This window comes from Nipponia nippon, unplaced genomic scaffold (assembly GCF_047370975.1).
Source record: "Nipponia nippon isolate SJK-2023a ecotype South Korea unplaced genomic scaffold, ASM4737097v1 scaffold_27, whole genome shotgun sequence".
In the NCBI taxonomy this organism is placed as follows: domain Eukaryota; kingdom Metazoa; phylum Chordata; class Aves; order Pelecaniformes; family Threskiornithidae; genus Nipponia; species Nipponia nippon.
The window spans coordinates 5207316-5231804 of record NW_028262344.1 but is presented as its reverse complement, the minus strand read 5'-3'; the positions used below and the strand labels follow the sequence as shown (position 1 = coordinate 5231804).

The 24489-nt window shown below is 46.2% G+C and overlaps 1 pseudogene across 1 annotated transcript in view; it reads right to left on the bottom strand.

Annotated features, from left to right (window-relative positions):
* Positions 1-24489, bottom strand: part of LOC148055077 (tetraspanin-15-like) — a 54582-nt pseudogene extending 30093 nt beyond the window's left edge. Inside the window, exons 1-2 of the transcript XR_015705890.1 lie at positions 24286-24489; positions 12082-12267 (exon numbers count right to left, since the gene is read on the bottom strand). The product of XR_015705890.1 is annotated as a tetraspanin-15-like (transcript). The remainder of the gene's footprint in view (positions 1-12081; positions 12268-24285) is intronic.

The window sequence follows — 24489 nt, the reverse complement described above, 5'->3', positions numbered from 1 at the left end:
CGCCCAGGGATTGCGCTCTGCCTCAGGTTGAAAGACAGGTCTCCTTCCAGTCTGGGGAATAACCCCCTTCATTATTTTACATAAGCAATATATAGGTTGCCTGGAGTGATCCCTTCCCATATATCCTCTGGGTGTTTGGTTTTCTGCCACCTCTGTACGCCAGACAGGATGTCTTGCTGTCAAGTTTAGTCTCCCAGAAGCTTAAAAAACCACCTGAAATACTGAGTTGGTCCAGAGTAAATGCTTCCAGCTGTGGGTCTGGCTGATAGAGGGGTGCAAACCTGCTGCTGCTTCATTTCCACACCACGGGAAACATGTAGCTGCCACCAGTTTCCAGCTTGAACATGTTCTTACCAGGCAGAAAGGATGAACACTGGTCAGGAGTGGGTTGGAGGCACCAAGGCTGAGGGATGAATAAACCACAGAGGAATTTATTCAGAAGCCAGCCCAGGAAAGATGCCTTGAGGCATGGATAGAGGCTGAGCATCACTCCTGAGCTCAGATGCACTAGAGACCTATGGCCACAGGAGGTTCAGACATGCCAAGCCTGAGTGTGACCCCAGTGGGATTTTGGATGGGAGAGGGATGCTTTGTTTGCCAGGGATGAGGCAGGGAAAGGAGGAGACGCAGCCGGTAGGATGGAAGAGCTCCTGGAGCAACGCGAAAGCACCAGAGAAATCTGTGATGTTTATTTAATATGAGCAACCTCCGTCTGTGAAATGCTGCTGCAATCTCACGGCATGGCTGGGGAGAGTGACTGGCTGCCACAACTGCAGGGAAAAAAGTTAAAAAAAAGAAAATCTCAAAAAATCCTTCCTTTCTGCCCGGCGCCAGGAGTTTCCCATGCAGCACCCTGGAGCTGATAAGGGAAAATATTTGCTTCTTGATGTTCCATTTCCTACTTCAGCTCAGTCACAGGAAAGGATGAGATAATAAGAGCAATAATGAGGATGATCATTTCTAGAGAGCCCATGATACAAGCCAAAAAGAAAAGAAATAAACCTATACATAGATTCCTGGGTACTTTGCAGCAGGACACTGGGAAATCTGAGGCTGAAGATGCTGCTCTTGAATCCTTCTGCCCTCTTGATGAATTTACATTAAAATAGTACAGGCAGATCATAAACAGCTGCCTAATTTAAGAAATCGAGTGGGGTTTTTGCTGAGAAAAAAGTTACTGGTAATACTTAAAAGACTCTACGAGCCCCATATAATAAGACCCTATAGAAGCAAATAAAGGAGGAATAGAGGAGTTTGAACCCTCTCTGTGAAGGGCAGAGATAATTTTATCCTTGTTCCAGGCTCTACAGTCACCATTAAACCCCTGTGGGAACAGGTACATTCCGCATTCATGCAAATAATCCCCCAATATTTTATTTTTATCCATTTCTATAGCTACTTCTCCAGCAAAGGAGCTAAGTCAGCCCCACTGAAGCCAATGCAAGAAAAGGGTTTGGACCTATTAATATAAAAGCAGCAACAGATCATCAAGGGATGGAAAATCTGAATTTCCTATCCCCAAGATGAAAAGAAACTCATGCAATTTAATTTCTCTTCCTATAAAGCATGAATCCCCCTGGTTTTGCATGCACAGGAGTTTACAGGATGGTGGTCCCCAGGTTTCACCATATTTTTAGGCATCTGAAGAGGGAACTGGTCGTTCCCTCTTGATGCACGGGAACAGATCGAACGTGCAGCCGTGTGAAAAGCACCCAATGCAGAGGTGTGTAATAAATCAATCTTTCACTCTACCTGGAAGGCCACTAAATCATCCCATTAGTAAGTGCCTGCCACCTCCTCTGCCTTCCTCAAGACCAGCCATGGAGGAGTCCACGGTTTCATGTGAGCACAGAAACATGAATCTGGTTGCTTTTGTCCCCAAATTGAAACTTTAAGTAATGCTTTTAAAGAACCATTTCTTCCTAATGACATGTTAGAGCTTTCTCCCATGCAGAGTGGCCCTTTCTAAGGGTTTGCTTTTTTTCTGAAAGACACTTACATGCAGCCCTTCCTCTGAAAACCCAAATAATTGTTTATTCCCACATAGAAACAGCTTTTGTAGTTGCTTTGAAGGAAAAAAAAAAATCTGTCAGGAATGTCTCCTACACAGATAAAACGAGGACAACAAAGCCCAGATGAAAAGACTTTGCAGAGCATCTTCTGTTTTAGCAATACAGCAATAACCCTCTCTACCCAGGACACTCTTTTATTCATGTAAACCATGTTATTTTATTTACGGGGCATGCAACATGCCCCTCCTGCCCATCCACCCAGGCTGGGGCTCATTACCCCTATCTGGGTTTCATGCATGCATTTGCCAAGCCTCAAGTCAAAATACACATTTCCTTTATGCTTCAGAAGCTAAATAACCAAGAAGCCTGGTTTTAATCCCAAAAGAGCCAGTAGCCTTTCAAGTAATCGACAGGGACTCACTGAGAGCGCCGGGCACGTAGCATGGTCCATCCTCCATGCCCAGGTACCAGCCCTGCCTTCACCACATCCCACAGATGCCTGCTCTGCCCCTTTGAAGACCAAATCTGCTCCCCAGTGTCACGTCCCACCTGGGGAGGAGTGACTAAGGTTTGCAAATCCTCTTGGTGTGGATTAAGGTGGGCCAACACTCAAGGTCTGTACACAAACACCAGCTTCAATAGAAAGCTTCTAGGGAGACAAATGTTGAGTACAAATATTCGATACCCACCAATCCTCTCACGGTTATATCCACCCCAGCTATGCGGTTTTACAGAAAGTCAAAGTAGGCCGTGCAGTACTTGACTACAATTTAACAACTTAATCACCTTAGGAAAAGTGAAAGAGAGAGAGAGAGAGAGAGAAGGAAAAGAGAATCACCAGTCCTGGATCCAGCATTGGTCCTGCCAACAAGGGTATTCGGTGAGGAAAGAAGGAGAAGAGTGAGAAGTGAAGGTTCTTATAGAGATGCTGATTCTGTACAGGGTGCTCGGTGATAATAATTCCACAAATCATGCATGCACAAGCACACAAACTACAGCACATTTATCAGGCTACATGATTAGCATAAACCCGCCTAAATTTACACTTATTGGTTAGTGATTAACATTGCATACGCTATTGGTTTACTGTATTTAAATTAGCCTTGCTTCCTATGTAAATTAGCACGCATGCTCCTTGGGGGGGGGGGGGGCAAGTCTTTTCGGTCCTGAATTGAGTTGGTGGTCGCGATCTCCCCTCGCCACATTTACCTTTCACCCAGTTTCTGCAGTTTTATCAAACTTCATGCTTTTCTGGCCACCATCCAGTCTTTGGTGCCAAGATGTTCCCTTTTATCGGTCTGTTAGCTCTTCTTCGAGGTTAGAGCCGTTAGTTTTCCACAGTTTGTTATCTTTTAGCTCCCTCCGAAATTCCTTTCCCAAGGCACAAGTGGTTAGTAGTTTTGCTAACTGGAAAATTACATCAGAGATACCAGTCGAATTAAGCGGAGCGACCAGTCAAACCAAGAGAAGTAATACCAGGACTGTCCCCCAGGCAGTAGGTGTGGGGGGATGGGGCCGAGGCAAGGCCGCCCTGTCTCCATGCGGCTCCCTCCCTCACCCTCACTCCAGGGTACTGTCCGGTCCTGGGTCCTAGCGACCGTCGCTCTGCATTGTGGTTTTAGCACCCAGGCTGTTTGAGACATCTTGTTGTTTTGCACTAGCAATTCTCTACACCCAGACCTGACAGAAACCCCGTTTTTTTCCCCCTTTGGGCTTTTATAGCCTGCAGCTGGGTCCATTTTCAGCTGCTGTTAACACTTCCTTGGTTATAGCCCTGTTACCCTCTGCTCTCATCTCAAGACCAGGATGGATGCTGCAGCTAGAACATGCTCATGTTCTCAAAAAAACAAAGAAAAGGAGGTTTTTATGAACAGGGATGGATGTTGCCTCTTAGACCTCCCCTCCATCCAGTTCCAGGAGGAATGGCTCCTTTCAACTCTAATTTATTTCAGAGTTCGAGGGCCAAGCAATCAAATTTCACCTCTTTCCAAAGATCTCTGTACCTGTTGCTTTCCCCGCAATCAGGAAAATATTTCAATGGTGCAATCGGCTCAATCCTTTAATGAGCACCAGGCAATTCACTGGAAACTCCTAATGCAGATTAAACCACTTGGATGCTATTAATATCATCTCAGATTTTGCAAAAAACCTCTCTTCAGCCTTATTCAGGTGTTCACCATCATCCCTTCATCGTGCAATGGGTAGCACTGACTTTGAGGGATGCTGGGGAACCACCAGCAGTTCTCTTTATGGAGTAAAAATGCAGCATGAGATATCTTTTATTTATTAAAAATTCATATTGAGAAGGTAAGTAACTCCAGAGGATTTTTTAGAGGATTTTTGGAAGGATTTTGTAACATCAGCCCTTTACTGGGCTTTCCAGAAGCGTGAAGCCCCACTAATTCACTGCAAGGATGGCTGTTATTATTGCAATGGCTAATTTAGTGATGAGATTAAAAAAAAGAAAGGGGTGAGCACCAACGAAAGAAATGCAACATGCTGGGAGTTTGCTGGCAATGCTCAATGTATGAGGCTTGGGAAGAATAAAGTATGCTTTTTGCTGCTCACACAACGTTCCCAAACTGCTCCTAGAAAGATGGTGAATGGGGACACTGCAAGATACTCAGCGTGGAAGTGCCAATAATTAGTGTGGCAAAAGAATCATTAACTCCCCCAGGGCTCCAGCCCCCTCTTCTCCCTCAGAGCCAAACCTGGGCCAAACAAATCCCTGTTTAAAGCATGTTGCAGTGATTAAAAAACCCCAGCCAAGAGGTGAGCAACCCTTAACGGAGGAGATCAGCCACAATGTCTTGCACAAAGCTCCTTCTGCTGCCTTGGGGTTTCCTAATTTGTCTCAAGCAAATAAAATAATAATAATTTAAAAGGGTTGAAAACCACAGATTTAAAGGAGAACAAACTAGATGCAGAGAGCTGGGTAAAAGTGATGGAGCTGCAAGGCTTTTTCTCACTGTATTTTTGGGGGATTTGAGTATCAGAGGGTTTGCAGGTCCATCCCACGCAGGAGAAGGCTGTGGATGCTCGTTACGCAAATAGGGAGCACAAAAGGCTGCCCATGGGAAGCATTGGTACCTGCCTGCTCCAGAGCCCTTTTGCATTGGATTCGGTCCCTAGCACAAAGCTGGGACTCTCCTCCTTTCGCTCAAAGCCTTTGCTCCCAGGCCTGGGATGTTTTCAGCTCCCCCGGCAATCCCAAACACTGACTGCTGTGCAAATGTCAGACCCTCCTCATTTATCCACCCCTCTGTGCGGCTAAGCAGAAAAAAAAATCAAGAAAGTGGTGTTTTTGTTTAGAGAGCCCCGCAATCGGAGTGTGCTATATAATCAGCGGGCTTAGGGAGAAAAAAGAAATATATGCAGATCCATAAACAAAACTCTGCAGGAAGGAGTTTCTTCAATCACTTTTTTCCAGCGGGCTCTATTTGTGTGCTAATTATGAGGAATTTGGTTTTTTGGAGAGTTACAGCAGCACCATCAAAACCTGCTGATATTGGAATATCCAGAGAAAACTCTTCATTGTGGATGCAGGGAGCTTAGTCCCCTCTGGGCAGCAAACCTCGGATCCCAGCCTAGTCCCCAGGAAGCATAAAGAGAAATGGGTTTTTGCAGTCGTGCTTTGCACAAAGCATCCTCTAATTAACCTAAAATTTCCCCACAAACAGACAAAAGCAAGTGGAAAAATGCCTGGTGACCTCCCTCGCAGCAGCGGTTATAACCCCAGATGAGTTCAAACACAGAAATGCAGCTTCATTTCTCATGCAAACCTGTAACCAGAAGGAGCCTTTTATTGATCAAGTTTTCTGCCATGCTCAATGTGTGATATCCACCACACCACACTGCCCGAGCCACCAAGGGCTGCCATCCCAGCGATCAGTGCTGCCCTGGTTTATAATATGCCGCACTTCGGTGGAGGTTGGATGCACCTGACATCCAAAACCTGCATCTTTTGCAACCAAAACCTGCAACGGCTTCTCCAAAAGCTGCATCTCACCAATGGGAAAAACTACGCAGCAGGTGGCTAGGGCAGAAGGGGCAACTCTTTCCCCCTCTTCATCCTCTAAGAGGGCAGAAATAGCTGAAAAATGGCCTAAAGGAGATGCTGGTCAAATCCCATTTCAGCTGGCAATTGCTTTAATTTTTTCTGGAAGTGAATCTCCATATTGCCCATAAATACCCCATTTTTTTTGCTGCATCCTAAACCGCCCAGTTCTCCCTCATTCATTTTGCAGGGACAGAAAAACCCACCTCCAGCCATCAGCTGCAAACTTTGCAAACCCAGGACAGCCCAAATTCACCCCAAATTCGTCCAGCCACCAAGGTCACCACGCTCAGGGGACCACACTGGGCCTTTCGGTTCATCCCAATGCCTTTTCCAAGCCCTCTGTTCTTGGAAATTTGCCTCTTTACTGTAAACATTCAAGGGACTATTTTCTTTTGCTGGCCTGGAGGCAATCACACCCTGGGGTAAATGGAAGAGCTGGATACCCCATGCAAATCCTCTGCTCTCAACCAAGAGGTTTTCCAGCACCATGAAATCACGAGGAATTCTCCCAAGTCAAATATCCAAGTGGTTTAATTGCAAGCAATGCACCCACAAAACATAAACTCTTTTAAACTATTTCACCCAATTCTTCCAAACACAGAAGAAAAATAAGGGGAAGGTGCTACTTACTGCTATTTTCACCTCTTCTGACTTAAAACAGATTTTAAGTGGCTGCTATAGGGTAATGAATTAGTGCTGGCGATATGGCGGCACAGCTGTAATAGAGGCTTTCCGCATAATTTTTGCCCCTTTCTCCACACAATCAGAAAAAAAAAACAGCTGCTTGGACCAGCTCAGACCTCAAAGTGCTCCTTCACACATGTGTTATTCTGATTGCTTTTATTCAGGGCCCACAAGCTTCAAATCACTGTAGTAGCTGACTCTCTTTGAGGGGGAATTTATCTTCCCAGGAGAAGGCCAATTCTCCATCCACACAATAGCTCTGTGATTGCCAACCATTTCCCTGCAGCATACTCACTCCCCTCTTCAAACCTGATATATCTGCCATTTTCCAGTGTTTAATTTCTCTATTTACATGTGCAATCAGGGGCTGGAGAGGGAGGGGAAGGCACATTTCAAGCCCAGCTTAGGAAGTTGCATCGTGGGTCGACCTTGAGAGTATAAATACGAAATTGCAAATAAAATAAGTGGCAAAGCTGAAAGTGGTCGCCGGAGTTTGCTTTTCACATCTTGCTGTTGCTGACATTTGGAAATAGCAGTATAGATACAAACATACATTTATTTATCTATAAATATTTATATATATATATTTATGTTGGTTATATATTTATATATAACACCTGCAAAAGGCCAAAAGAGCTGCTGCAGCAGCTCATCTCCTGCTGCCACAAAGCCAAGGTCAAATCCTGCCTTGGGTGACAAATTTGGGCAAACCCAAGGCAGGAAAGGAGGAACCCAAAAAGCTCAGAAAATGGGTAAGAAAAATGGGAAAGTTGGATGTCTTGGCCTCCTGTTCTGCATAAAATAAATGCAACTCTATCGAGACTGCCTCTGAAAATTCAGGGCTTTACTGACTTTTTGGAAGCTAAAATACCCATGGGATGAATATGCAGGTCCCAAGCCCCCAGGTAGGAGATGCTGAGTAAGATACGATACATTTCTAGCAAAAACAGCTCTAAAAAAACCATGAAGAGCAGCCAATTTGAGCATATTCAAGAGTAAAACCTGATTGCCAGAGCAGCCTGTACCATTGCAATTCCAGATCCTAAACCAAACCATCCCAGCTCCCTCCAGCCATCTAATTGAGCAAGAAAAGTATTGATTTTTACAGTCTATTCACTAAATCACCCTGAACTCCCTAAAAGCAAAGGCAAGCCATCTTCATCAGGCAATTTGCAGTCCTTCAAGCGTTGCAAATGTTAATGGTTACAGAAGAAACTTGATTTCCAAACAGAAACTCTTAACCTATCTATTAAATACAAGTCTTCATAACACCAATTACATACGCCAGCAGCTAAAATCCCCAGGTCTTGCCTGTAATTTTTCTAATAAACTTGAGAATTGCAAGCAGGCGGCGGCTTTATTGAATAGACTTTGCTTGAGTTATTAGAGAAGTCATTAAAGACTTGATAATCTGGCTTACACACGGGTAAGAGTTGTGTGGTTGTGCATGACAATTACAGGTAATGACTGGAGAGAATAAAATCGATAAGGAAAAGATTAAAACCAAAATATAATTTGTGATACCTTGCAGGGGGGATATTGGAATAATATATCAAGCAGCAGATTTAGGAGCTGGGTGGCTTTCAAAACTGTTTTGCCTAAGAGAAATGTTGGTCAATTTTTGTCCAGGGGGCTAAGGAAAATAAAAATCCATCTGTCAGCAGTAAGTGACTGAGATGAATGAGGATTTAACAAGCACGTACACACCCGCACCTACACCTACCCCATTTCGTGTAAAAAAAAAAGTTATCACTGTCAAGTGCTAACTGATGAATTTTTGTAGGGCATTGAAATATTTTCTCCTAAATAGAGAGGAATTTATTGCTTGCTCTCCAGATTAACAATACACATTTTTAGATGAAGAGACAAGTCAATTTTTATTAGTGATTTGAAGTTCGGGGTGGTTTTGTGCTCACTGTTAGCTTGGGTTCCCTGAAAATGCACGTGCAGGCATTCCAGCAGCTGCAGTACATCTGCACACACAATCTCCTAAGAGCCCGAATGGATTCATGCATTGATTTTCCATCAGCATGAATATATGCATTTTTATGCTGTCTCATGATATAATCTCCAGGGTCTGTCCTGAGTCTGGTTTTGGGGCTCACAGGGCAGAGCTCCCTCCGCTGCTGTCCCCGCACCACTGGATTCCCCCTCAAGGTGAACAAATTACAAAACTCACTAACCAATAATGTATATTCAAGAGTTTTGCCAGTAAAATTCAGCAGAAAACCAGTGTGAAACAACTTCTACAAATGAAAGCAACCCTGTCTCCCATACCTGGAGAGGCTGCTGCACAAGAGAGGACGTCCCGCAGTGAACCCCCCTATGAATTCCTGGTACGAGCACCCACTTTTGGGTGATGGATGGAAATGTTAATGCATTTCACATACAATTCCAACATAAACACAATGGAGAAGTCCACGCTTGGCTGCATGGTTTTGCCAATATAACCATGAGCAGGTAAGAGCACAAGAAAGCATCAAGTAATTCAGCACCATCAAACCATGCCAGCAGCAATGGTCTTTCCAGTGCAGCCCAGTCTCACTGGAGAACTGTTTTAAGCTACTGGGATAAAGCACTTTTGCTGGGATAAGCTGCATCTCCACCAGGAAGCACTAATCCAAGGTTGCTCCCATATAGACCTGCAACCCCTTATGAGTGGGCAAATCCTCCATGGCTCATCCAAGGTGGCAGAACAAGCCAGAGGTGAACGTGCAAACCCACGCTCATGGACCGGGCTCTTAGAGATGCTCTTTAAGTGTATTTTTTGTCTGCTATGAGCTTGCAATGCTATTTCCTACAAAAGGCGTTGGCATTATGGCTTTTGCCTCCCTGCAGACCACAAATACCTCCCATATTTGTGTAACTCTGCAATGCCTGTGCAAGGAACACCCTTATTTGTCTCATCATCATCGAGAGCATTTCCAAAATGCTTCGCTGCTGTTGTGCTCTCTTCCTCATGCTGATGCCCATCAAGCTGAGATATATCTATGGGGTAAACACCATTTCAGCTCCAAGACTGGGAATTAGGCTGGATCCATTATCAGAAATGGATAGTGGTTTAGTGGATCCATGGTTCAGAGGCAGACTTGGCAGTTTAACAGTTGGACTCGATCTTAAAGGTCTTTTCCAACATAAATGATTCTATGATACTATGAAATATCACTTCATTTATCTGTTCCTGGAAAATAGATAATTAATGTAGTATTGGGCCAATTGTGCTGTTCTGCAACCAACTAAAAGCAGGCGAGGAGCCTTGAGTAACCCTAAAAACTCACCACCCAGAAATACATATTTCAACACAGGAGACAAACATCCCCTTTGTTATATCCTAGCCAAAAGGGATGCAAGTGGTATTGTGCATGATGACTTGCATGGGTATTGCTTTATTTATTCCACATGGCAGGCGTGAAGCTGCTTATATCCCCAGGGAGAAAAAGCCAACCCAAATAGGCAGGATTATTTCTTTTTCTCAGCTGTGCCCATTGCAGAATTGATTCGGCCGACAACCTGTGAAATACAGCTAATGAGCTTGGGTTTCTGTTGCCCTGGGTTGCTCCAAGGATGAGATTTCCTACCCTCTGATGTGTCAATTTTCCACTTCCAAATTCAGTCTGGGTTGTGGAAACACAGCATTAGCCGTGATTGATGAGTATTAGCACAGAAAGAAAAATATTATCAGAAATTTGAAGTACTTATCCTTCTTTGGAATAAGCCGAGATAGAATGAACACAATACTGTATAGCTTTAAAAGCAGACAAAAGAAAAAGAAGGTGAAATGTTCTCCACAAGCAACATGACTTCAGCTTTGGCAGAAAAATATTTTCTAGGCTTAGATCGTACAGAAATACAGAGCTTTCCCAGTTACTTTGATGGACAGGAAAAAGAGGGTTATATTTTAGAGGTATAACTGAGTCCAGGCAAATGCCCACTGTTATAACTTAGCATCCCAACAGAAAGAAAAAAGTCAGTTGATAGGGAATTAATTAAAAATTAATTTTTAAGCAAGCAAGCTATCATGGCTATTTAAACACCACAAGCATCACCTGGACAGAATGTCTCCAGCCGCTCAGAGACTCCTCCAAACACCCAGGGTCAGGAGGCAGCTCTCGAACAGAGCAGACGGTATCTCACTGCAATAGAGATCCGATGGGAAACCTCTTCTGCTCACTCACTGCACAGCTTTGATCCCTGCAACCTTTTTAAGTGCAACACAAACAACCACCTATCGCAGGTGGCACAAAACTAGACATATTGAAAAGCGATGACAATTTCATCTGCTCATGCAGAAGCAAAGACAAAATTGGTTTTCCAATTTGGGCTCCCATCTGTATTAACTGGAAATGCAAATGCTGAGCAGTTTTTAAAAACAATATTGCAAGCCAGTACAAGTGAGCACTAGCTACCCAGAGCGTTTGATTTTAATAAACCAATCAAATAAAACCAGTGGGAGATGAAGGCGTTATGCAAACCATTAGCATGTAAGGCACATGCACGCCACCAGGAAGGCTCCGTGGACCAGCACGGATTATTCATCTGAAAGCAACTTCTTCACCGAGGGAGCATCAGATGCAACCAAAGAGCCAACAGAGCTGTCACGGAGCTTGTCAATGGACGTTGGCCCTGGCTGAGGGTGATGGAAGAGCTTCACCCCCATCCAAATGGAGGGAATGTCTTATAATTCAGCTTATAAATCCCTGCAGCCTCCTGCTCCTCGCTGGAGACAGAGGTGTTACCCCAGAGCAAGGGCAGGTGATGAGCTGCAGGGAGGATGGGTGGTCAGACGCTCAATGCACCGACAAAACCCCTGGAAAGCAGGTTAGGAGTGAACAGCTTTGCCCTAGTGTCCTGGATGTCTTCCAGTTTAGTCTTAGCAGAGGGGGAAAAATTACCTTTGAAGAACTCCCTTGCAAAAGGAAACGAAGCTATTTTCTATTGGCATCGTCACGGCTAAAATAAACTTAATGGTGGAGACTTTGCTCCACCAGAGATGGGATCTCAGCCCCAAAAATAAGTCCCTTGTTACCTCAGGAGGAAAGCAGCAGCGCTTCCTGCAGATGTTGGGAGGCATTCAGCCGTGGATAACACGGAAATCAGGATGCCAGCTCTGCAGTTTGAATATATCCTCTCCCTGTTACCCCCCCGCTAGCTGCATGGCAGAGCTGAAAACACCAAGCAGTCACATCATGCAAGCATTTAAATCCAGGAAGGAGCACACAGTTGCTGTAAGTTGTGATGGTGACTCATTAGGATACATTAATTTTCCTCCTTGAGATCACCCAGACCATCCCGAGGGCTGCACGGAGAGCATGGTAATGGCCTTACCGTCTTCAGCAGCGTCCGGTTGTCCCTGAGGCTCCCCACCATGCCAATGAAGGAGATGCCAAACATGGTGAAGCCCAGCAGGAGAAGGATGATGGCCAGAGCCAGGAAGATCCCTTCCAAGGTTTTGTGTTTTTGCCTTTCCACTTCGGCATAAATCCCAACGCACAGGATCACAAGGCCGAGGATCTGCAAGGGAAGCACGGGATGGGATTCAGATGCCAACAGAGAAAAAGCAGAGGCTTCAAGGGAGAGGTGGAAGATGTCCCAGACAGCCAAGGAAAACCCACCCAACTCCGGGACATTTAACATCCAATCCCAAACGGTGCCGTCAGCGCTTGGCACATCCCCTTTGCTCAAGGCTGGGCTGCTCAGCCTCTGGCTGGGAAGAGGACATATCATTGCAGCATGATCAATCTATCTGGACAGCTTTAAGCTAGGTTTTTCCTCTCCCCTTCCTGCCTGTTTCTTTACGGTCTGTCTGGATGTTCAGCTTGGCCCTTGCCTTGGGTATGATAGACCCAGAAGCTGATAGTCATTAACACCAACAGCCCACCTTCTCAAACTCCACCCTTAGACAGGACAATCCCCAAAATGACTCATTTCACTCCATCATTTTTACACCTGGCTTGAACACCAACATGCACCCAAACCCACAGCGAGCCGCTTGCCCTCTCTTCGCACGCCAGCATCAACAATTAGAAACGAAGCTCACTGCACCATTACAAAGCGCTTTTGATCCCTGGATGAAAAGTGCCATAAAGAAAAGCAACGGATTATTTATGACAGCCTTCCTCCCCTCTCTTCCCTTTCAATGAAACAGCCCTAATTGAAGTAGAGTGCCTAACGATGCCAGGATAAAGCAGGGCTCCAAAAAGGGCTGTTTGCATCCCTTCAGCTCCTTCAACATCAAAGCCAGCAACGCGATCCCAAGCGTTTCGTGCTGTCAGGAGCCGTTCGCATCGCAGCCGGAGGCGAGCGGCTTCTCAGCCGGCACCGAGCTGACACCTGAAAAGGTCAGCAAGGAAACCAAGGAGCATCTGGAGCCCTCTTCATTCTGCTTTTTGCAGCCCTCCCCACCCCAAATCACAGCGGGATGCTCCTGGGGGGAAGCCCCCGGCCACAGACACCCCCACTCAAAAACCTACATCACCAAAGAGGAGAAAAAAACTCCTTTTTTTGCTCCTTTTCCATTGCTTTCACCTTTCCAAAAGGCTTTATTGCTCCTAATGAGTTTTCTCAAAGACTTCCTGCTAATTCACGCTGACAATTCAATCCTTAATTTTCATGCACTATCTTTGCTTTTTTGGGGAGCTGATTTTCTTCTCTACTCTGCCTGGACACTATTTCTGGTGTGTTTTTGTAGCTAGTTTATGTCTATCAATCACTGTCTGCTTCCAGGCTCCATCTCATCTATAAAGGAATTGAAATCTCTCAGAAAGTGAAATTTAGACTTGTGATGTTTTACAGACAGTTTAGTTATTTGAAACTAAACAGGCAGGCCTATTTTTCTGATAACAAGCTTTTAATCACAGTTTCATCTTTATACTCTGTTTTAAGCATCTGATACAAAAATTCACGGATGCTTCTCCTCACAGTCTGAATCCCCCCAAGGGAGAAACGGACTATTCAGAGAGTCCTTGAAACTCAATAGCAACGAAGTTACTGTTAAGCAGGTATCCTTTATTGCAGCGCTGGGCAGCACTGGGGATTCTCCACCATAAGTGCTCCGCCGATTTGGTGGACTTTCAGAGATTATATACTATAAAGTCCTACATATTCACAGGATTTCCGAGAAATCATTTACATAAACATGAGATTTCCTGGAACTTATTAACATATGCAAATGTCCGATCCGCATGCGCAGTCGTCTCCCGTGGTGGTCTTTGGGTGGTCATCGGGGTCTTCAGATGAAGGCTCGTAGTCTTCTTCACTGTGCTCGCTGATTGACCTTTGCTTCTGCGCAAACTCAGTCCTAGGATCACGTAAACGGTGTCCTTCAAGGCTGCTGTTGTCATTCTTTTGTGACCTCCTATCTTCCATGTATTTGTTCTCCCAAGGCCCAGTTGTCTGAGATGGGATTATCCCGGAGCCCCCTTATCTTACAACCATTCTAACTACTCCCTAAATCACAAAGGCCTTTCTTTTGCTTAGTTAAGTGACCAAGATATTTAAATATACTCCTTGCCCCTAGGCTTTTCAGGAGGCATTTTGAGGCAGTGGCTTTGTCTATCTTGGCTTTAACCCTTTCACCGGGAGGGGGTTCAAGGGCTGGATGCTCCAGGGACTGAGGAAGCAGTGTGCATGGGATGGGCTTCACCTACTAGCAAGGGAGAGAAACCGAGGAGGGTTTTTCAGGATGGACACATGCATTGCTTAAAAATAGCTTTTCGAGGGCTGAAAGTATCCTTGAAAAATGTAAAGCACATGGCATGCGTGAGGCTGCTGCAGAGCGGTGCTGGTCCTTCCTCCCAGCATCACCACAGCTATCCCTTTGGCAGGGAAAGCCCCCACCAATACCATGCATAACACCCGTCTTTTTTGGAGCGGGGCACGCACCGCTTATTTGCCATGCAAATGTGATGGGGAAATGCAAGTGCAATGGGGAAAAGGCGCTGCACGGCATGGGGAGATACTGCTGGCAACCCAAGCCACGCTGCATGGCTTTTTTGGGGTTTCATGGCTTAGAAAAGGCTGCGTGCTTTGCATGCCCAAGGAATTCAAACTAGTCCCTGGGACTAACAAGCAAATATTGAGCTGATCCACCTGAATTTCTTGCCTCTCTCCTTGCTTAGCTCCTAGTTTAAAAGGTCACCCAGCCCCTTGCAACCTGCTTTGATAAGGGTTAGCACTGCAGGCTGGGCCCCAGCCCATCTCCACACCCCACTGGCTAAAAAGCACCCTCTGATTAAAAAAAAAAAAAAAAAGTTGCTTCTACTCAAAGCAGCTTAAAGTACAAGAAAGCATCTTGCAAAGCAACACGCACCTCGAGGAAGGGAATGGATCTACTGGCACATCTCCCAGCAAAGGCAGATTGCAAAGGAAAGCTTGCTTGAATATAATGAGTTTGGGAAGGACAAGCAGGGAGCAATGCTGTTGCAAGATGGGTGGCAAAGGGATTTGGATGGAAAAGAGCTGGGGAGAAAGACCAGCATTCCCTGAAAAACAGCGTTTCTGTGAAAAAAATGGTGGATTTGGAGCAAACCAGTGACATCAAAGTCTTTGCCAGGACCTATGCAGCACCATAAAAAACTGCAAGGGAAATAGCCACATATTTCATCAAAAACCTGATCATCCTGTCCCCCTTCAGCCGGAGTTGAGCAGCAAAAGCAGCAGGAAAAGTTTGCATCACCCCTTGCAAAGCTTGACTGCTCTGGCTTCTATCCCTGGATTTCTCTGGCGGGGGGCGTTTTTGCCATACAAATTCAATCAGCATGGATAGTTTTGATTCCTGGTGTCACAACCCTTTTCTGCCACCCACACTCAATGACATGGTAAGGCACATAATGAAGTTTGCTGGTAAATCCTCTGTAGTTATATATTAATTGCCAGGTGATCACCGTAATACAGCGCAAACACCAGGATAGACAGCAGCTGGTAATTACAACTGCTCTGCTGTAGCAAACACTACACATGAAGGTTATCCCACTAGATCTCCAGCCGACCCGGGCTTTATACCCCCAGCAGTAGGTGTGTCATGTTATAAGGGGCGGAGACAAGGGAGGGTCGACCCTTAACTCTTTCCGTACAGCACGTGATCTTCCGGTCGCCAGCCCTTATCTTTACTACATTTCCCCCTCCCTTAGCTCCAGTAGTTCTGGATCTTGCTGGGGAAGCTGCGTGTAAAATAATCGATATATGGTAAGACTTATACAGACACGCATCCGTTACGTTCATAGATTTTGCCCAGTCCAGCCAGTAGTTCGTCGCGGCTCCCTCATTACTCCCCCACACCATCAGGATGCATAGGGAAATGGTAACCTGTCAAGATAAGACTCAATAGATTGATTAATGTCTATACGGTCGAATATTTCGACTGGGTACCCATTCTAGCGTCCCTTTCTCGGTTTGCACACACGCATACCCACGTCCCAAGCAACGGAGGGAATAAGGGCCCCCCATTCACGGGTTTGCAGGTCCCGTACTTGAACCAAAGGGTAAGGCCCTTCGTTCTCATCGAGCCGGAAATGTGCCTGGGTTGCAGTCTGGGTTTTATAGGTGTTCCCTCGAATGGTATGATTTAAGGTAATTAGTGCCGTCGTCAACAGACACTGTGCCCGAAATAAGGGAGGGTCAAGGGGAGGGGGAACCCCTGTTCCTGGGCTTATCTTTTCCCCCTCCCTAAGTCGGTCGAGTAACTCTTTTAATGTGCGGTGCGCGCGTTCTACAATGCTTTGGCCCGTACTGTTATAGGGAATGCCATGACTCAACTGAATATCCCAGCGCGCGCAAAAGTCCTTTGTCTTCTTGCTGACATATGCCGCTCCATTATCTGTTTTAATTTTTTGTGGGATGCCAAGTTGCGCCATACAGTCCTGCCAATGTAAAATAACTGAGAGAGCATTTTGTTTAGCATGCATAGTCGCTAAAATAACTCCACTGCAGGTATCAACTGTGACATGCAGATACTTACGTGGATTAAAGGGTTCATAAATCGTAACATCAGACTGCCATATTTGGTTGGGCTGCAACCCTCGAGGGTTTACCCCTGCCTCCCAGAGGGGACCTTTGGAACACACAGGACAAGCAGCAATCACAGAGCGAGCATCTTGCAACGTAATGCCAGCGAGCCTAGCTAAACCGCGAGCTCCACAGTGGAGGAGCTCATGCAGGCGGAAAGCTCGCCTTAGGTTAGAAGTTTCTTCAACCGCCAGTACGCTCTTTGCTAAGCTGTCCGCTATTTCATTCCCAGCAGAAAGAAAACTCGGTATGGAACTATGACTATTAACATGGATAGGACAGACAGGAGCGGTTCTCATTTGCAGTGCGGTGAGCAACATTCCGGCAATCTCTGACGTTGCCCCAAGTGCCCATCGGCACTTCTTCAGTAACTTATATACATAGCAAGAGTCTGTGATTAGATCCAAGGCCTCTTCGGGCCATTGAGTGAGAGCCATCCATACCGCCTTGGCCTCAAGATACTGCACGGATTGCCCTTGATCTTGATAACTAATGTGGGTCCACTGACCATCCTCCTGCCATGTAACGACAGCTTTCCCAGTAATCGATGACGCGTCGGTAAAACCGGTGCGGCCTCCGGTGGGTTGTTCAACTATGGCACTAGCTGGCAAAAAATGGAGTACCTGGATTATCTCCCCACAGGGGTGTGGTCTTAGACCTTCAATACGACCCGTAAATTCAGCTATCGCCGCTTGCAGGAGCCCCACTTGTGGAAGTACCAACTCCCACTGTGCCAAAGAACAGGGCAATGCGATGACCTCCGGGTCCTTCCCTGTTAAGTGTTGAGTTTGCCTCCGACAGCGGAGAATAAGCTGGGATAATAATGTTGGCCAAGAAATTAAAGCCGTCTTTGGTTTGCCTTGATACAACCAAGCAAAAGGCCAGCCTTTTTCACCATTATTTTGAATTAGTAAACCATGGCCAGCGGTATCGGTCATGTAAATCAGGGCAGTGACTGGTTGTTCAGGTGTAAATCGAGCGAGACCCCAATGCTGGGCTCGCTCCATAATTGTCCTAAGAATCTCCTGATGGTTTCTTGAAAGAGTCCTTGGAGCTAGGGGGGAATCTCCTCCTTTCAGGAGTTGATATAAGGTAGTCATTTCTGCCTCAGATATTGGAATAAAGTTTCTAAGCCACAATAGTTGTCCAATTAATTTTTGTGCCTCATGGAGTGTTGTCACTGTAGTCCGAATTTCAAATGATTGTGCTGTCACGCTTCGTGGCCTCAGTTGAGTACCTAAATACTTTACTGCACGCCCTACCTGTGTTTTCCGAGGCTCAATGTGTAACCCATGTCGCTCCAAACTGACTATCAGCTGCACGCGTGCCTTTTCCAGTAACTCCTCTTGGTTGGACGCCAATAACACGTCATCCATGTAATGGAAAATGATGACCGTAGGGAAATTTTCTCGAATAGGGCGTATCGCAGCAGCTACAGCAATTTGACACAAGACTGGTGAGTTTTTCATGCCCTGGGGTAACACCTTCCATTGATATCTGGCGCACGGGTGTTGATTGTTAGGCTCAGGAACAGTAAAGGCAAAGCGTACTCTATCTTCTTCATGCAAGGGAACACTAAAAAAGCAATCTCTAATATCTATAACCACTATTTGATAGTCAGGTGGAATCATGGCCGGAGAAGGGAGGCCCGCTTGTAGCGGACCCATGTCTTGTATACATGCATTAACTGCGCGTAGATCATGTAGCAGTCGCCACGCTCCCGATTTTTTCTTTATCACGAAAATGGGGGTGTTCCAGGGACTTGTAGAGGGTTCGATGTGTCCTGCGTCAAGTTCTCGTTGTACCAATTGTCGAACAGCCGCCCTCTTTTCCTCTGTCAATGGCCACTGCTCTACCCACACTGGTTTATCTGTCAACCAGGTGAGTTTTAATGGGCGGACACAGGCAGTGGCCATTATGATAAATTTGTACGCAGCACTATATTCATCTTCTGCAAGCAACATCGTCCCAAGATGACAATGGGTAACTCAGCAATGACAGGGTTACACCATGCTACCCTAGCTTGTCCAGATTCCGGATCCTTCAACATAATTTGCATTGGGTTCCTGCTTTGATGCGAGGTCTGCATGCCTCCCACGCCTTGCAGCGAACCTCTCGGTTCGAGTGGCCAATCATCTGGCCATAGATGTGATGGGATTACTGTAACATCCGCTCCTGTATCTAAAAGGGCTCTTAACACGAGGCGTGGTGTTCCCCCCAACTCTGGGAGCCATGGGGTAACTATAATATCTACTTCTGGTCGTGTGGTCATGTTTAGGGTGAGTGCCACATACGGCGAGGCTCTATCCCCAGCCTCCTCTATTGCGCGCTCCCATCTCCCCAAGGCAGCTGAGTTGGATATTGCATCATTGGGACCGCAGGCGACTGTGCTGGTCCCGGGGAAGGAGAGACTCCCTGTGCCATACATTGCGCTGCTGTCGTCGGGCCTGTTGAGCTGATCACTGGGGCAGGTGGGGATGGCACGGCCCTCAGCCATCCCCTCTTCTCGTTTCCCCAGCCCGGTCTCCTTTGCTGACTCCCCGATTTGCACTGTCGAGCTCTGTGGCCTAGTCGCCCGCAGCGCCAGCATCGTAGGTCTCTCTCTCCTTCCCCTGTTCCGGGGGTGTTTATTTTTGAAGGGCATTGTCGCGCCATGTGTCCTTGCCCCCCACACTTATGGCACATAAGTCGTGCGTCTCGGCAGGCCGCATGGACTGCGGCCACTACCGGTTGCATACTTTGCGCCTGCTCCTGTTCCAGCACATAACGAATCATCTGTGAAAGCGTGGTCCCTATGGGTAACTGTCTTAGCAACACTGCAGTTTGTGGGTTTGCTTGCGTACGTGCACAGTCAAGCAATATTGCCTCCTTAGCCTGCTCAGGAAGTCGAGCAACCTGGAGCGCCGCTTGCAGCCGGTCTAAAAACTTTGTGAAGGGCTCACTTAACGATTGCCGTATTTGGACCCATGGAGGCTCCCTTTTATCAAGAGCTGCGATGATGCGTATTGCTTCCTGGGCAGCTTTCGAAGATGCAGCAAAATCGCGCCCCCGCATTCGCTGAGCCTGTGCCTGAGGAGTTGCGAACTGCCCTTCACCCATCAGCTGCTCTAAAGTCACTCCTGCCATGGGATGGTTGGCCTGTTGCGCCTCAATAACAACTTGGGTGCACCGATTCCTCCACTCCTCCCTAAACAATACCATCATCGAGGGGGTCAATACGGCCCGCATCAACTGAATGATATCAAAAGGTGCAAGCGGCGTTGCAAAAACACAGTCTAATAGGACTTGGGTCTCTGGGGAATTTAATCCATGACTTTTCACCGTTGTGACCAATTCTTTCACCAACTTTGCATCTAACGGTTGCCACTCATATCCTCCACCTGGGGCTGCTCGGATAGGAAATGCTTGAATCGGAGGGGCCTGGAATCGCACTCCTTCCAAGACACAATTTTTTGCAATCATCTGCCAATCTGTCCCGTTTGCCCTCTCTTTCGGCATTCCCCCTGGCATAAGACTTTCCGCATTTGCCACCACCCCTCTCAATCGGCTGATCAATGCCTCGAGTTCCCTTGAAACCTCGTTAGTCCGTCTCGGAAGCGGGGGCGGATGAGCAACAATCGAGGATCCCTCGTCACCCCCTTCGCCCTCACTGCTATCAGAGCTCATGGGGTAATCGTGTACAGGCTCCCTCCACTGTGAGGGAATACCAGTTTGATTTCCCATTGCCCTAGGGATAGGGGTTCCCTCTGGTGGCTCAGGTATCACTGGCAGTGCCGGGGGAGCCCTACCACCCACCCCCCGATGTCCTGCGCTCCGCTCTCTGTGTGTCCAGCACTCGTCGATCACTGGGATACAATGGGGCGTCCTCAGGTGTTTTGCCTTCTTTTTCTCCTTCCCGCCATCTTCCTTCACGTAGTTCACGATACTGCTGGGATCCCACATCAGCCCCCGGGACCCAATCCAGCAACCTATCAGTCAGCTCCCTTTCCACACATTGTTGCAACTCGCCCCAGGGGCATTGAGGAAGTGGCAGATCCGCCGGTGCAGGAGGTGCCGAAGGTTCCGTGGGCGGCCGCTCTAAACTCCCCACTTGTATCGGGAACACCTTTCCCGACTCCTTTGTTCCCGCTGCACCATAGTCTCCCTGCACCTCCTCTTCCTCAGTTGGCTCAGCCCCCAGTAACAACGGTTCCGTCTGTGTCCCACAGGCCACTCCTTCCCAGCCAGCCTGGGTCCCCTCCGAAACTAAACTTGTTGGCTTTTCGTTCCCAGGAGATTCCTGCCCCATCAGCACACCACGTGCAGCAGGTCGGCGCCGCCTTGCCGCAAACCCCCGCTTGAGCACCCTTGTCGTTACCGACTTTAGTACCTTTATGAGTTCCGCGAGCTCCATCGCTGTTGCCTGATCACGTCGGGGTCACCACTGTGTAGCAAACACTACACATGAAGGTTATCCCACTAGATCTCCAGCCGACCCGGGCTTTATACCCCCAGCAGTAGGTGTGTCATGTTATAAGGGGCGGAGACAAGGGAGGGTCGACCCTTAACTCTTTCCGTACAGCACGTGATCTTCCGGTCGCCAGCCCTTATCTTTACTACACTCTGCAATGCATCTAAGAGAAAAAGCAAATCTGCTCTTACCCTCTAACGAGAGGATGATTAACCCGTTTCTATATTACAATAACCACGCGATTGAACTGTTACCAAAAATAGTAACTAAGAAAACTCTCCAAACCAAATGATAGTTTAGAAAGCCGACATTGGTTTATTGCAGCGCCGGGTGCATGGGAGATCTCTTCTCCTAACATACACACCGAACAGGACTTCCACGATACGTTTATACACAAAAACTGCAAAGCTCATTCTCTTTACAATGATTGGTTAGTAATTTGCATGATGAGATTATGGACAAGTTTCTAAAGCCTCAACCGTCCAAAACTGGTTTTAGGCAGACATGTAACTGCTGCAGAAGGCCCTGTCCAAGTATCAAGGTCTTTTTCTGTTTTGGTATCTCTTCTAATTCGTCCCCAATGCCAAGCTTCGACTGGACTCTTTTTCCATGTAAGACATAGAGTCAATAATCCTGAAGTTACTTGTCTAGTTACTGTACTAAGCTGTAGTCGGGTAGTCCAATATCCATCCGACGTGACCCATGTCGTGTAACCTGGGGATGGAATTCCTTGTCTACAATCCCCAGTTAAAAAATCTCGTTTCTTACAACGATACATTATCATCAAAGTAGAATTTAGGATTGATATTTTACTTTGATTTAAAACATTGGGGCATCTCCAATTGGTTCTGCTAATGTTGTAAATAGGCTTCGCGCTCCAATTAAAGCACCAATCTACATTTCCCATATATTTCCAATATCCTTTTAAAGGTTTGGTCCAGGTTTTAAGTTTTTTCCTAAGGTTGGTACACTCCGGGATGGCAGGTATATTCATCATACTGTTACAAACACAAAATTGTGGGAATGGCCCTCCTAATCCAGATACATAGCTTATGTAGCCAATCTCCAATGGTGTACAACCTCGGGGACATGTCCCATTCCCGGGTGTCAAAGTTTTGCCTGTGTCTTCAAATGTTAAGGGGTCTTATAAGACTTCACTCTCTCTATACCTACATCTATTCTCCTTATCTAAATAGCAGGTAACGCTAGCTCATCTAGAGGCTTCTATGATCCTATCATAATCTTCCAATAAGGATGAATTCGTTGGAATAATACCCCATGGGATAGGCTGACTAGCTGAATGAGGAACTGGGATACATGCTGTAACACTGGTAAGATTACGCATTCTACCGAACCCTTGTATTAAAGTTAAAATTAAATTTTCGTGCATGTCTACGTTGGCCTCTCCGTCTGTATCAACTTCTGCACTTCCTGACATTACCGCAAGAGATATGATCCAGAATTTCATGATTCCCGAGTTAATTTTAAGCGTAAAGGTCCTTCTCGTTTGACAGTCCCTTCTGGTGTTGTGGCTGGTTTGATCCTGCTGTGATGTATCCATGGGGTGATTCCTTCTAGCTTGACAGTTGTGTAGGTGGTGAGTAAAACCAGGAAAGGTCCTTTCCATCTTTCTTTCAATGGTTTGTCTGACCACATCCTCAGATATACCCAGTCTCCGGGTTGGTCTTGATGCACAGGCACATCCAGGAATAGCGGTGCGCTCACAGTGACGTATCTATGGAAAGAGGACAGAACCTTTCCCAGAGAGATAACATACTCTTTCAGGTAATGTTTTCCTACGATTTCAGGATTAACTCCTGTTTCTGTTACCTGATAGGGTTTACCATATATGATTTCAAAAGGACTAACCTTCTCTTTAGTTCTAGGCTGGATGCGTATTTGTAGCAAAGCTAAAGGTAAAGCATCTGGCCACTTTATCTGAGCCTCTTGGCAAATTTTACTCATTTGTCTCTTTAGGCTTTGATTCATTCTTTCTACTTTCCCACTTGATTGAGGTCTCCATGGGGTATGGAGATCCCATTTTACCCCTAACACTTTAGCTAAATTTTGAATGGCTTCTGCTATGAAGTGCGGGCCCCTATCTGAAGACAGTCCTATAGGTACCCCAAATCTTGGTATTATTTCCTTAAGTAATACCTTTGCTACTTCTTTTGCTTTGTTGGTGCGACAAGGGAAAGCTTCCAGCCAGCCTGAAAAAGTATCTATCGTTACTAAAAGATACCGGTACCCATTTTGTCGCGGTAATTCAGAAAAGTCTATTTGCCAATAATCTCCTGGACTGTTTCCTCTCTTTGTTACCCCTGATAAAAGTCTTCGGGGTAAGTGAGGATTGTTCTTCAAGCATAATTCTCATTTCTTCACTATGCTTTTGGCTATCCCAGTCATTCGTACACTTAGTACTTGTGTTTTCAATGCCTCCACTATTGTCTCAATTCCCCAGTAAGTTGCCTGGTGTTGTCTATTAGCCAATTCACGCATAATTTCCTGTGTAACTATTACTTGATGTGAAGGAGTTACCCAACACCCTTCTGGGTTTTTATTTGCCTTCAGTAGGTTAGCCAATTGATTGTCTTCTGGCGTATACTGAGGACTCTTAGGTCCCAGCCTCTGGACCTTTTCTGGTAAAACTAGCAATATTCAATTTTCAGCTGCTGCTTTCGCAGTTTTATCTGCCAGTCGATTTCCTATATGCACATGACTCTTAATTGATGCACCTTGTAATGCATGATTGCCACTAGTCTAGGTAGATTTATTGCTTGTAATAATTGTTGGATCGTTGGCCTGTATTTGACTGGGGATCCTTGAGAAGTTAAGAGTCCCCTCTCCTTCCAAATGGCCCCATGAGTGTGGACTACCCCAAAGGCAAACTTTGAATCTGTCCATATATTAGCAATTCTGTCTTTTGACAATTCTAATGCTCTTAGGAGGGCTATGAGCTCTGCTTTCTGGGCCCATGTGTTGGATGGCAGAGCTTTAGCCTCAATTACTTCTTTAATGGTTACTACTGCATATCCTGCTTTTCATATTCCGTCCTGAATAAAGCTACTACCATCTACAAACAGATCCCAGTCCGCATTGTCCATTGGTATGTCTTTCAAGTCTGCTCTGCTGGAGTACGCTTGTTCCATCATCTGCAAGCAGTCGTGAATTAATTCTTCTCCACCAGGATCAATAGTTAGGAAGGTCGCTGGATTTAGGATGCTGGTTACTTTCAGCTCCACATCGTCTTGTTCCAAAAGAACGGCTTGGTATTTCAGCAT